Source organism: Callorhinus ursinus, unplaced genomic scaffold (genome assembly GCF_003265705.2).
Source record: "Callorhinus ursinus isolate GAN/ISIS: 27379988/994484 unplaced genomic scaffold, GSC_fseal_2.0 scaffold11, whole genome shotgun sequence".
NCBI lineage: Eukaryota > Metazoa > Chordata > Mammalia > Carnivora > Otariidae > Callorhinus > Callorhinus ursinus.
In genome coordinates, this window is record NW_027397073.1 from 10,807,993 (window position 1) to 10,822,068 (window position 14,076).

The window sequence follows — 14,076 nt, forward strand, 5'->3', positions numbered from 1 at the left end:
GGGATTAGCATTTGATTCAGTCTGGGGCTATGAGATGTGAGAAGTTTTCTGTTGGGTGTCTGCCATATGTCTTCACTTGGAATTGAGATTTACAGTAGGAGACAGTCTCTGTCATTCAGATGTGCCACCTGGAATCTCTCCAGCTGTTTTTGATGGCCTGTGATTAAGGCCAGACACACTGAGGTTCAGACCAGGAACACTGAGGGCTGAGATGAGAGAAATATGATTAAATGGACCTTGAAACCTTCAATAATTAAGTCAACTGTAAAGGTAACCATCTCTGCACTTCCATTTATAGGAATCACTATTATATTTTCTTCTTTTTAAAAGCAATTTGAGTTGGACTTCTCATGTTGTTATAGCCAAAAGCAACTTAATTTCTCCATGGTGTGAGAAAACTTTCAGAGTATGCTGCCACACAGACTAACCTATGTAGCTGACCTTAAATATCAAGTAATTTCTTTTGTTGCCAAAAACTACATTGGAAGCCATATTACCTGGTCTAACACAAATACAATATAAGGAGTTCAGGGTCATTGGCAGTCATCAAAACAAACAGAAAGACAATGAGAACAAGACCATGGTACCGTTTTCATATCTATAGTGTTCTTTTATTGCTGTTGATATAGCCATGCTACCAGAATTCCTTTTATTTGAAAGCAAGAAAGGTTTTAGTAAATGAGACACAGCTATGCTTGAGTCCATTATTCTGTCTCCTGGGGCCCAAGAAGTTACTCAAGCTGTGCATTTGTGGTTTATCCCACTATCTGCAATTCACATGTTTCCTATTAACCATTACCACCAGTGGTTTAACCTTTCAGTATTTTTCAAATGTTTCATTGAGAGGAAAAAAAAAAAAGTAACTAGATGGATGCACAAAATCCATTTTGAGGCCTATACTGTACAGGTAATAGATCTGTCATCAATTAAATGAGGGCATAAGTTAGATGAGTTACATGACCAGATACATTTCTCTGTTCTGAATCCATCTATCTACATTGCTAAAAGGCCATGAAATAGCTTCCTTGATATTTTATTACCACCGAGCTGTAAAATTTAACAGCAGAGCTAACATTGTCTGAAATCTACCTCTTAGGGAAGAAAGGGACAATGTGGAAGATTTAAAGCTTAACCAACAAAACATCCAGAAGTAGAAATGAATGCTTGGAGTGAGCCTTTGTTAGTTAGAACTAAAATCATAGCTGAATGAAATGACTTTCCCTTCATAAAAATAGTGTTCGACATATTTCAAATCCAAATGCTTATTTCTTCCTTCATAAGAGCACACACTTAATGTAAATTTGTTCCATGCTCTCTACTTTAGCTGAGGAAATGCAGCTATTGCCCACAAATCAAATCCCTCCACACAATATCTTCCTTTCACTCATTTGTAGAAAATGCAAGGATATCAGAGTTGTCAGAATAAAAAATTCTTTTTCCTTAAAAACAGTAGTCAGGAGTAGACTTTAGGGCTGTAAAAGGAACTTCAGAGGCTGAGAGAGAAAGCCCTAAACTGTTTATCATGGTTGTGTGGGGAAGATAAGACAAGTCAATCCTGAACCAGGGTTACCTTATTTATGTAATACCTTATACTTGTAACGCATTGGTAACTATTACATATATTTAAAACTAAATGCAATTCTCCGGTTCTATTTGACATTCATTCTGTAGAAAATAGCATATTTTCCAGAAGAGTCTACTAGAGAGCATGCCTTTTGATTCTCAACCAAAAGTTTTATCCAGGCTTAATTCTTACAAAGTGGGGCATTCAGAAAGAAGCTCAGATAACTGACACTTTGCATGCTATGTTACTGTGGTTACCAAATCCTCTGAGATAAAAGCTTAATTTAACAAATTTGGACCCAATAGCTAAGGATTTGAGGGAATAAGCATGACTCTCCGAGGGACAGGCTACAAGGATGGGCATGTCTGATCTCAAGTGAGGGAAGAAATGTAACTGAAATTGTGGGAAAGAACTTGTTCTCTCCCCCTTTACTTGGAATCCTTCTCTTGTCCATTTGCATTCAGAAGCCAGAATGTTCAGAAATCACATCATATCATTTCCCAATTTAAAATCATTCAAAGGCTTGTGATTGTATTTAGAATAAAGTCTAAATTCCCTACATTCGTCTACAAGTCATGCTATGATCTAACTCCTACTCACCCTCAAAATCATCTCCTACAATGCACTCGTACTTCCCTCCCTCTTTTCCCTTTCTCCCTGGAATCCAGACATTAAAAAAAAAAAAATCTTTATAAAATGCTGAACCACAGGGCAGCTGGGTGGCTCAGATGGTTAAGCATCTGCCTTCGGCTCAGGTCATGATCCCAGGGTCCTGGGATCGAGTCCCGCATCAGGCTCCCTGCTCCTTGGGAGCCTGCTTCTCCCTCTGCCTCTCTCTCTCTCTCTCTCTGTCTCTCTCTCTGTGTCACTCATGAATAAATAAATAAAATCTTTAAAAAAATAAAAATAAAATAAAATGCTGAACCATAGTGGTTTTCAATGCTTTGTTTGGCTCCATTAACTTTTTCTCCAGTCCTTACTCATTGATCATTCTCTGCATGGTTGAATTTTTATCACAAATGATCTTTTGTCTAAATGACAGCTCAATGAGCCTTCTCTGTCCCTCCTGACTAAAGTATCCCTTATTTTGTTCTGCCTTCTTTTGTCTTTTATAGAAGTTATCAAAATTTGTAATAGTTTCATTTTTGTGTTTGTGATCAGTTTTCACCCCGGTGTCTGATAACTTCAAGGAAATGTTTCAGAAAGCATAAGAACTTCAATAAAAGTTCTTTTTCCAACTTAGAATACAAAGGTCATTACTTTTGATTTGCTTTCATAAATTACGAAGTCATTAATTTATTTTATGAACTTTACTAGCATTTGTTGAACTTTCTACAGGATGTAAGCTACTGAGTTGGCATTTCATAATTCACACAATATGTATTCTACATTTAAAAACCCAAAAACTTTGATGAAAGTGAATTACCAACTTAAACATACTGGTAGAATTTTTAAGCCAAAGGTGAGAATCACTGGATATAAAAGAGGGTTTGTTTTTGTTTTTGTTTTTGTGGGGTTTGTTTGTTTGTTTGTTTGTTTTGCTAAGAGATCATTATAGATACTTGGATAGTTTGGATTTTTAATTAGTTTTGAAAATTTAGAAGAATATTGAATAAAAGCTTTACCTAAATTCTTTTGTGCAACAAAATATGTATGTGTGGAGGTAGAGGACTGAAGAGATATTGGACAAAATTAGTTAATTAAAGCATCAATGGAGAGGATATTCTTGTTTTATAAGGAACTAGAAAAATGACAGAGCAAAGGACATGTAAGTGTAAGAAAAGCTGTTGGAAAGGAGATTTACTACAAATATAACTCCTCACAAGAGTTGGTTGAGCAAGAAGAAAGTGTATCTAGTTTTAAACATTTGACAATAGAGGGCCTCTAGAAAGAGCTAAATCACCTGAATGAGCAAACATGCAACTGATAAGGAACACACTCAGTGGGCTATTATGAGTTAGGTGAGTTGGATAGAAGGAAAGCAGGGACAGTTAAAACTTTTAGAAGGTTTTCTTAACATCCACCCTATGGAGTTAACAAATCTTTAGTAGTATCAAAATTTTCTTATGAGATAAGAATAACAATTAAAGCAGAATTGGTATTACACTTACAATAATAGAGAGTGTGGTCTTACCAAACCAATCCTCCCAGAGATATCAAATATAAACTCTGGAAAAATGTTTAAAAAAATCTATGAAAGGCATAGGACAGTGAAAAAAAATAGGCAGAAAGGTGAGGAGACTTGATGCTAAACAGGAGCAGGAGATCACTCTCCCATTTTCATGGCTTCCTGTCTGAAGGCAGACCCAGATAGGATAGAACCTAACACTCTCTTGAGAAATCATAATGGACATTTTAGGGTGAGCTCGGTAGCTCAAATGTGACAACAAAAATCTGAGAAAGGAGAAAGCTAGGGAGGTATATCTTCAAATTCTGAAAATAAACTCTATTCACATCTTGGGATGATCCCAAAATAGTGCATGCATAGAGCAGAATCCAAGTACCCAACTTAGCCTAAAAGAAGGAAAGAGCAATGTTAGCTGCTTCACCACAGAAGATACAGAGCCTGATTTTTTTCAGCCAAGTAAATAGGCCTCCGGAGTTCTTTATTTTTTCTCAGAGGTGATTAGAAAGTGTGCCCTAAAGTATGTTAATATTTATGTATATCTTAGAGAGAAAAGTTGGGTTTATCAAGGATGGATTTCAAATGTGAGAAAGACAGTCATTCAGAACCCTGAGAAATAATGAGGTGAAACCAGCTAAAAGGGTAGTCAATGAATAAAAAAAAATGTTATTTCTCAAATCAACTTTTGTAAATAGTTCACTGCTTTAGTTTTAGTTTATAGTGATGCATAATTAACATAGACTTTTCACCTGTGTTTTCAAAATTACTTACTTGACTTCTCTGCTTCTCTCTCTTATCCCAAATACATTCTTCAAAAGCATGTGATTCTCATGGACAGATGAATATAACCAAACTTTTCAAATTATATATAGTAAATATGTGCAAGTTTTTGTATCTCAATAAAAAATAAGATACAAAAATTAAATACTGACTTTTGAAGAAGGCCACTTAAAATTATGGAGAGCACTGTGAACTGAGGAGTAAAGAAAATTAAGATAATAAATGATTTTTCTTTTGGAAACTAAACAGTATTTCTATACTTCATATTGATATGTCCATCGATAAAAACAGAACATCTACAGTTAAAACAGATTCAATAAAATGGACAAAACTCTTCTAGAAAAGGAAATTGTAAATTCTTGTTCAATTACTAATTAGTATTTGCCCTGGAGTACCATGTAAATTTCAATTTTCTGGTTCTCAGTTTTTCACATAGATTATCAATTGGATTTAATAGTTGTTAATGCATTTCCATCTATGGATTCCTCTGGGCATTTCTATAAAATCAAGACAAAGGAATATCTCTAGATTTCACTTAAAGGAATATTTCCATAAAGCAATGGCCCATTATACAAATGTAAGGTATCATTTGGAAATATGTTGGTAATTTAGTAAAACTATTTTTTTTTTTACCTTAGGTTCCCTTGAAACAGATCCTGAGACAGGATCTGAATGCAGGTTGTGTATTTGGGACCTGACTTCAGGAAGCATAAGAGAGGAAGAGGGGAAAGGAGAAAAGTCAAGAAAAGGTATGTTAATGATCAGGTTGCCACTGTGAGCAACTGGGGCTCAGTCTCACAGGGACATTCTGAGAAACCAACTATAACAGTACCTTAAACTTTCCCAGAAAATCCTGTCCTCAGTTGGTCTAAGGCTGCTCCTAGGCAATATTAAATCCCAGCTGCTTCTTGTCTGATCTAAGGGAAGATTGAGCAAACTCTCAGGGGACTAGAAAAACCCCTCAAGCAAAGACACAGAGAGAAATGACCTCTGAGGTGGCGTGTGCAAGCGTGGGTGGATGACAGAAGCTGTTACCCCAGCCTGTGATGGTTGCTGGGATTCAAATACAAAGTATGTGTGTATGTGTGTGTGTATACATAATGTTTATATATATACAATGTTACAAATGTATACAATATTTATATGAATATAAAGAAGAATTTATACAATGTGGTTTATCCCCCCAAATATTCTTTAGTCATTCTTCTAATTATGCAAAGGTAGAAATCCCTGTGATTATTTGAACAAACACTGAAAAAGGAACTTTTAGAGTTTCCAGGAATTCTCATTAATTTACTCAATTTTTCAGATTCTAAATTTTACTTTTTGTTTCTAAAACCTTAAACTACTCACATTATTTTAATGAACATTGACTTGTCCCTATAGTTTGATTTCTTTTTGTTTGTTTATTTACTTTATAATTTTGGAGGGAATATCTTTGTGAGTTTCTATATTTGAACACATGCTAAACTATTCAGAAGATATACCCCTGAGTACAAATAACTTACACTCTAAAAAGGATAAATGTTATACATAAACATTATAGAAAAAAATTTCAGTAGCTTCACCAAGTAAGACATACGAATATTATATAACTTATTTATTCTAGTAACTCTGATATTCTCCTTTAGAGATGCTTTCAGATTTGTAACTTTATATTTAGTCAGTTGTAAAAGGAGTTTAAATTGTCCTCATGCTGTAGATTGCTTTCCCAATGGGATATTTTAAGCACAAAAATTCATCACTCTAAAACAAAGCTAATCTGAAGGAATTTTTAAGACTAACAGAAAGTGGTGAATTGAAGTGGCATATGTTATAACATGTTTTCTTTGAGGATAATTATAGGATTTATGGAGAAAAAACTTTTATTTAACGCTTAATTTTAAAAAATGGACAATGTCAGATCTATTCAACTCTCAAATGAATATCCATTCTGTAATAAGTCACAGGAGATCTGCCTTAGAAGACCTTCCTAGGGAGCCTTCAGTCAAAAAATAGAACATCATGCCACTAAAGCAGATACAGTAAATCAAATTCCAGTTGAATCTTTTTAATATAACGAAACAACTCTAGTGAGGATGAAAATACATTCCATAGATACCACTTAATCCATTTATTTTCACCGGCTTGTACTCTTTTCAAACTTCAAAAATCTTTGGGCAAACTCCAATATAAAAATCATACAAAAGCTCAGTTTCTTCTCCCCACATGGGGGCCCCCAGATTGCGACTCTGAATCCTTTAGAACTCTGCAGAGCACAGATTGAAACCTACTGATGTAATCTTGCTATCATTTTCCAGATGGTAAAGCTGAGTATCATGAAGATTAACATATTTACCAAAACTGGTGGCTTTAAGTGTGGTGGAGCCAGGTCTAGAAACTGAGTCTCTCGACTCTACCACTCGTATGCATGGAACACCACTTGCTTCATTCCAAAAGAGGAACTGCTTCATGTTGTAGCCAAATACAATCCACATCATGTAGATGTAAGGATACTATGCAAATAATTCAGCGTGTACTTTAATATACTCTCATTTATTAAAATGGGGTCCTCTTGCCGAATGTAAGTAATGCTGTCTGCATCGGAGAGCTATCTCAGGGTGATATGCCATGCATAGGTGATAGCCAGCGAAGAGACCATACTATTTTAGGAAGGCAAATACGCTTCCCACCCTTTCAAGTGATGTTCACCTTCTTTTTTTTTTTTCCTTTGATCTTTAAATTTTTTTACTATGTTAATCACCATACATTACATCATTAGTTTTTGATGTAATGCTCCATGATTCACTCTTTGGGCATAACACCCAGTGGTCCACGCAGAACGTGCCCTCTTTATTTATTTATTTATTTTTTTAGATTTTATGTATTTATTTGACAGAGAGAGACACAGTGAGAGAGGGAACACAGGCAGGGGGAGTGGGAGAGGGAGAAGCAGGCTTCCCGCGGAGCAGGGAGCCTGATGCGGGGCTTGATCCCAAGACCCTGGGATCAGGAACTGAGCCGAAGGCAGAGGCTTAACCATCTGAGCCACCCAGGCGCCCCAGAACATGCCCTCTTTAATACCCATCACCAGGCTAACCCATCCCCCCAACCCCCTCCCCTCTAGAACCCTCAGTTTGTCTTTCAGAGTCCATCGTCTCTCATGGTTCATCTCCCCCTCTGACTTACTCCATTTCATTCTTCCCCTCCTACTATCTTCCTTTTTTTTTTCTTAACATATATTGCATTATTTGTTTCAGAGGTACAGATCTGTGATTCAACAGTCTTGCACAATTCACAGCGCTCACCGTAGCACATACCCTCCCCAATGTCTATCCCCCAGCCACCCCATCCCTCCCATCCCCCGCCACTCAAGCAACACTCAGTTTGTTTCCTGAGATTAAGAATTCCTCATATCAGTGAGGTCATATGGTACATGTCTTTCTCTGATTGACTTATTTCACTCAGCATAACACCCTCTAGTTCCATCCACATCGTTGCAAATGGCAAGATCTCATTCTTTCTGATGGCTGTATAATATTCCGTTGTGTATATATATACCACATCTTCTTTATCCATTCAACTGTTGACGGACATCTCGGCTTTTTCCACAGTTTGGTTATTGTGGACATTGCTGCTATAAACAATAGGGTGCACGTACACCTTCGGATCCCTACATTTGTATCTTTGGGGTAAATACCCAGTAGTGCAATTGCTGGATCATATGGTAGCTCTATTTTCAACTTTTTGAGGAACCTCCATACTATTTTCCAGGGTGGTTGCACCAGCTTGCATTCCCACCAACAGTGTAGGAGGGTTCCCCTTTCTCCACATCCCCGCCAACATCTGTCGTTTCCTGAATTGTTAATTTTAACCATTCTGACTGGTGTGAGGTGGTATCTCATTGAGGTTTTCATTTGGATTTCCCTGATGCAGAGCGACGTTGAGCACTTTTTCATGTGTCTGTTTGGCCATTTGGATGCCTTCTTTGGAAAAATGTCTGTTCATGTCTTCTGCCCATTTCTGGATTGGATTTGTACTTTGGGTGTTGAGTTTGGTAAGTTCTTTATAGATTTTGGATACTAGCCCTTTATCTGATATGTCATTTGCAAATATTTTCTCCCATTCTTTCGGTTGTCTTTTGGTTTTGTTGACCGTTTCTTTTGCTGTGCAAAAGGTTTTTATCTTGATGAAATCCCAATAGTTCATTTTTGCCCTGGCTTCCCTTCCATTTGGCGATGTTCCTAGGAAGAAGTTGCTGTGGCTGAGGTCGAAGAGGTTGCTGCCTGTGTTCTCCTTTAGGATTTTGAAGGACTCCTGGCTCACATAGAGGTGTTTCAACCATTTGGAGTCTATTTTTGTGTGTGGTGTAAGGAAATGGTCCAGTTTCATTCTTCTGCATGTGGCTGTCCAATTTTCCCAACACCATTTGTTGACGAGACTGTCTTTTTTCCATTGGACATTCTTTCCTGCTTTGTCGAAGTAAGTTGACCATAGAGTTGAGGGTCCATTTCTGGGCTCTCTATTCTGTTCCACTGATGGGTGTGTCTGTTTTTGTGACAGTACCATACTGACTTGATGATGACAGCTTTGTAATAGAGATGGAAGTCTGCAATTGTGATGCCGCCAGCTTTGCTTTTCTTTTTCAACATTCCTCTGGCTATTCGGGGTCTCTTCTGGTTCCATACAAATTTTAGGATTATTTGTTCCATTTCTTTGAAAAAAGTGGATGGTATTTTGATGGGGATTGCATTGAATGTGTAGATTCCTCTAGGTAGCATTGACATCTTCACTATATTTGTTCTTCCAATCCATGAGCATGGAAAGTTTTTCCATTTCTTTGTGTCTTCCTCAATATCTTTCATGAGTATTTTATAGTTTTCTGAGTACAGAACCTTTGCGTCTTCGGTTAGATTTATTCTTAGGTATCTTACGGTTTTGGGTGCAGTTGTAAATGGGACCGACTCCTTAATTTGGCTCTCTTCTGTCTTGTTGTTGGTGTATAGGAATGCCACTGATTTTTGTGCATTGATTTTATATCCTGCTACTTTACTGAATTCCTGTATGAGTTCTAGCAGTTTTGGGGTGGAGTCTTTTCGGTTTTCCACATAAAGCATCATATCATCTGCAAAGAGTGAGAGTTTGACTTCCTCCTTGCTGATTTGGATGTCTTTGATTTATTTTTGATGTCTGATTGCTGTGGCTAGGACTTCTAATACTATGTTGAATAGCAGTGGTGAGTGGACATCGCTACCACGTTCCTGACTTTAGGGGAAAAGCTCTCAGCTTTTTCCCATTGAGAATGATATTTGCTGTAGGTTTTTCATAGATGGTTTTTATGATATTGAGGTATATACCCTCTATCCCTATACTCTGAAGAGTTTTGATCAAGAAAGGATGCTGTACTTTGTCAAATGCTTTTTCTGCATCTATTGAGAGGATCATATGATTCTTGTTCTTTCTTTTGTTAAAATATTGTATCACGTTGATTGGTTTGCAGATGTTGAACCAACCTTGCAGCCCAGGGATAAATCCCACTTGGTCATGGTGAATAATCCTTTTAATGTACTGTTGGATCCTATTGGCTAGTATTTTGGGGAGAATTTTGCATCCATGTTCGTCAAGGATATTGGGCTGTAATTCTCCTTTTTGATGGGGTCTTTGTTTGGTTTAGGGATCAAGGTAATGGTGGCCTCATAAAATGAGTTTGGAAGTTTTCCTTCCATTTCTATTTTGTGGGACAGTTTCAGGAGAATAGGTATTAATTCATCTTTAAAAGTCTGATAGAATTCCCCTGGGAAGCCATCTGGCCCTGGGCTTTTGTTTCCTGGGAGATTTTTGATGACTGCTTCCATTTCCTTAGTGGTTATAGGTCTGTTCAGGTTTTCTATTTCTTCCTGGTTCAATTTTGGTAGTTGATACATCTCTAGGAATGCACCCATTTCTTCCAGGTTATCTAATTTGCTGGCATGTAGTTGCTCATAATATGTTCTTATAATTGTTTGTATTTCTTGGGTGTTGGTTGTGATCTCTCCTCTTTCATTCATGATTTTGTTGATTTGGGTTCTTTCTCTTTTCTTTTTGATAAGTCTGGCCAGGGGTTTATCAATCTTGTTAATTCTTTCAAAGAACCAGCTCCTAGTTTCATTGATCTGTTCTACTGTTGTTTTGGTTTCTAGTTCATTGATTTCTGCTCTGATCTTTATTATTTCTCTTCTCCTACTGGGTTTAGGCTTTATTTGCTGTTATTTTTCCAGCTCCTTTAGGTGTAGGGTTAGGTTGTGTATTTGAGACCTTTCTTGTTTCTTGAGAAAGGCTTGTATTGCTATATACTTTCCTCTCAGGACTGCCTCTGCTGTATCCCAAAGATTTTGGACAGTTGTGTTTTCATTTTCATTGGTTTCCATGAAATTTTTAATTCTTCTTTAATTTCCTGGTTGACCCATTCATTCTTTAGTAGGATGCTCTTTAGCCTCCATGTATTTGAGTTCTTTCCGATTTTCCTCTTGTGATTGAGTTCTAGTTTCAAAGCATTGTGGTCTAAAAAATATGCAGGGAATGATCCCAATCTTTTGGTACTGGTTGAGACCTGATTTGTGACCTAGGATGTGATCAATTCTGGAGAATGTTCCATGGGCACTAGAGAAGAATGTGTATTCTGTTGCTTTGGGATGGAATGTTCTGAATATGCCTGTGAAGTCCATTTGGTCCAGCGCGTCATTTAAAATCTTTATTTCCTTGTTGATCTTTTGCTTAAATGATCTGTCCATTTCAGTCAGGGGGTGTTAAAGTCCCCCACTATTATTGTATTGTTGTCAATGTGTTTCTTTGCTTTTGTTATTAATTGCCTTATACAATTGGCTGCTCCCATGTTCAGGGCATAGATATTTACAATTGTTAGATCTTCTTGTTGGATAGACCCTTTAAGTAGGATATAGTGTCCTTCCTCAACTCTTATTACAGTCTTTGTTTTAAAATCTAGTTTGTCTGATATAAGGATTGCCACCCCAGCTTTCTTTTGGTGTCCATTAGCATGTTAAATGTTTTTCCACCCCTCACTTTCAATCTGGGGGTGTCTTTGGGTCTAAAATGAGTCTCTTGCAGACAGCATATGGATGGGTCTTGTTTTTTAATCCAATCTGATAGCCTGTGTCTTTTGCTTGGGGCATTTAGCCCATTTACATTCAGGGTAACTATTGAAATATATGAATTTACTGCCATTGTATTGCCTGCAAGGTGACTGTTACTGTATATTGTCTGTTTTCCTTTCTGGTCTATGTTTCTTTTAGGCTCTCTCTTTGCTTAGAGGACCCCTTTCAATATTTCTTGGAGGGCTGGTTTGGTGTTTGCAAATTCCTTTAGTTTTTGTTTGTCCTGGAAGCTTTTTATCTCTCCTATTTTCAACGACAGCCTAGCTGGATATAGTATTCTTGGCTGCATATTTTTCTCGTTTAGTGCTCTGAAGATATCATGCCAGTCCTTTCTGGTCTGCCAGGTCTCTGTGGATAGGTCTGTTGCCAAACTAATGTTTCTACCGTTATAGGTTACATATCTCTTCTCCCAAACTGCTTTCAGGATTTTCTTTGTCTCTGAGACTCGTAAGTTTTACTATTAGATGCTGGGGTTTTGACCAATTTTTATTGATTTTGAGAGGGGTTCTCTGTGCCTCCTGGGTTTTGATGCCTCTTTCCTTCCCCACATTAGGGAAGTTCTCTGCTATAATTTGCTCCAATATACCTTCTGCCCCTCTCTCTCTTTCTTCTTCTTCTGGGATCCCAATTATTCTAATGTTGCTTGGTCTTATGGTATCACTTATGTTTCGAATTCTGCCCTCGTGATCCTGTAGTTGTTTATCTCTCTTTTTCTCAGCGTCTTTATTTTCCTTCATTTGGTCTTCCATATCGCTAATTCTCTCTTCTGCCTCATTTGTCCTAACAGTTAGTGCCCTCAGTTTTGATTGTATCTCATTAATAGCCTTTTTGATTTTGACTTGGTTAGATTTTAGTTATTTTATTTCTCCAGGAAGCGTTTCTCTAATAACTTCCATGCTTTATTCAAGCCCAGCTAGTATCTTTAAAATCATGATTCTGAACTCTAGGTCCGACATCATACTAATGTCCGTATTGAGTAGGTCCCTGGCAGATGGTACTACCTTTTGTTCTTTTTGCTGAGGTGATTTTTTTGTCTTGCGTTTTGTCCAGAGGAGAATAGATGAATGAGAGAACAAAATGCTATTTGGTTAATAACATCCCCAGAAAATATACTCTAAACAAATCAGAAAAGACCTGAAACCAGGGGAAAAGAAAGGGAAAGAAAGAAAAATGAAAGAGAAAAAAAAAAGAAAAAGAAAAAGAGAAAAACAGACAAAAACAGAACAAAAAACCAAAATGATCAAATATGATCAGGCTAGTGCATAGATCAGTGCCACACACTAGAATTTGTGTGTATTTTGGTCTGTTAGAAGAAAGTGCCTCCTAAAATTTTAAAGGAAGAAAGACTTATATATGTACAAAATAAGGGCTGATACAATGAAGGGGTGGAATATGACTGTAAAGATGAAAATTATAAAAGATTTTATAAAAGGAATTGATAAGAAGTTGTTTGAAAAAAGAAAGAAGATTTTAAAAAAAGAAAAAAAAGGCAGAGAATGTGATCAGGCAGGAGACTAGACCAAAGCCATACACTAGTGATTATGGTATATTTTGATCTGTTAGAAGAAACTGTATCTCAAAATTTTAAAGAGAGAACAACTTATATATATATATGCCAAAAATAAGGGTAACTACTATGAAGGGATAAAATATGACTCTAAAAATGAAAAATAAAAATGTTTTTTTAAAAAAGGGATTGTTAAGATGTTGGTTGAAAAAGAGGAAAAGAAAAATTTTAAAAAAATTAAAAAAAATTAACTTTGAAAGCCTAATGAATCATGGTAAAAAAGCCATGAATTCTATGTGCAGTATTCCCCTAGCGCTGGAGTTCTCCCGTTCTCATTGATCGGTAAACTTGGTCTCGGCTGACTGTTCGTACTGATCTTCTGGGGGAGGGGCCTGTTGCCGTGGTTCCCAAATGTCTTTGCCGGAGGCGGAATTGCCCCGCCCTTGTCGGTCCGGGCTAAGCAAGCTGCTCCGGTTTGCTCTCGGGAGCTTTTGTTCCCTGCAAGTTCTCGGTACAGCTTTGGAGGACAAGAGTGAAAATGGTGGCCTCCCAATCTCCACCCTGAGGAGCCGAGAACTCGGGGCCCCGCTCCTCAGTGCACCCCCAGAGAAAAGCAGTCAGTCACTCCCGTGTCCCCGGTCTCCGGCCGCACTCCGTGCTCACCCGGCCTGTGACCAAGCGTTTCTATCTCTGGCACCCGGCCCCATGTGGAGTCTCCGAACCCAGCAGATCCCTGCGGTGCGCTCCCGCGCGGCTCCTCCCGGGGGAGGAAGGGGAGTCTCCCCGGCTCTGCTGCTTGTTGGGTCCCTGCTGGAGGAGCAGTGGCCCGACTGGGCCGCGGATCACAGTCTATGGCCACCCCGAGCTGAGAGCCCGCGCCTCGGCTCTGTCTCTGCAGCCGGCTTCCCCGCTCCGATACCTGGGAGCTCTGCCGCACTCAGGGACCCCCGGTCTTTCTGTGACCCCGAGG